Source organism: Ipomoea nil, unplaced genomic scaffold (assembly GCF_001879475.1).
Source record: "Ipomoea nil cultivar Tokyo-kokei standard unplaced genomic scaffold, Asagao_1.1 scaffold2036, whole genome shotgun sequence".
Taxonomy (NCBI): domain Eukaryota; kingdom Viridiplantae; phylum Streptophyta; class Magnoliopsida; order Solanales; family Convolvulaceae; genus Ipomoea; species Ipomoea nil.
Window position 1 is genome coordinate 4,927,572 of NW_017618464.1, and position 1,334 is coordinate 4,928,905.

Below are 1,334 nucleotides of genomic sequence, written 5' to 3' on the forward strand. Positions count from 1 at the left end.
GGGGGGGGGGGGGCGGGAATTTGGCTAGGAGGATTTACTTTTAACTATATATAGATATAGATTTTTATTGCCTAATAGAATTTGTCAATTATTAAAGATTGTTTATGGTAATTATTGTATGACATTTAATACTAAAATTATTAGGTAAAATTTTTATAATTATAGTATAATATTATTAAATTAAAATTATTAAAAATAATGTATCCACAATATAATATAATATAAAATAAATTATATTTATCTTAATAATCTTTTTTTAATGCTACTGACTTTATTACATTGTATTAATATAAATTTACAATAATAAATTATTAATATAAATTTACAATTATAAATTTGTATAAGGAAAACATATAAAATTCTGGTAAATAAAAATAAAAATCTCTCCATTACCTAAATTAAAATATTTTTTTATTCAATTCCTAGTACGTACTTCAATCTCAATATCTCATTGCCTACATCTTTATTTGTATATTGGTAAAATTACAAAAGTGCTAGTACGTACTTCTTCTTATATATATAATGGATGATATTATAGAAATTTCTTTAAGTTTTGGGGGAAAAATTTGGCTAGAAGGATTTACTTTTAACTATATATAGATATAGATTTTTATTGCCTACACTTCTTCCGTCCCTCTCCAAACTTTATACACTTGATGAGCAACGAACTCTATTGCTTCCCGATCAATCTTTCTAGATCTGTATCTTCTCCACAAAAAATAAACAAAAAAAATATCAACATTTTTATTACAAACCACTTTTCTTATTTAAATATCGGAAAATCCGAAACAAAACAAAACAAAACCCAAAAAGAAAAAATAAAACTAAGATAATGAAAACCTCACCTTATCACGTATCAGCCTCAACTGTGGAAGATCACAGGATGATTAACAAAAGTCAATGAAATGATAGAGAAGATACGGGGTGGAGAAGCCTTACCGATGTGGAGAAAGAAATGATGGGAATGCTAGGAATTATAAAGTTGTATTTATAAGTAGAAAATATTAATTCAAAAGGAAAGTATAATAATTTATTTATTTAAGGTATTATTATTATTATTATTATTATTATTATTATTATTATTATTATTATTATTAGATTACAGAAATGTCCCTAATTTTTGGGGGGAAAACTTGTTAGGAGGATTTTACTTTTATATATATATAGATTATTATTATTATTATTATTATTATTATTATTATTATTATTATTATTATTATTATTATTATTATTATTAGATTACAGAAATGTCCCTAATTTTTGGGGGGAAAACTTGTTAGGAGGATTTTACTTTTATATATATATAGATTATTATTATTAGATTACAGAAATGT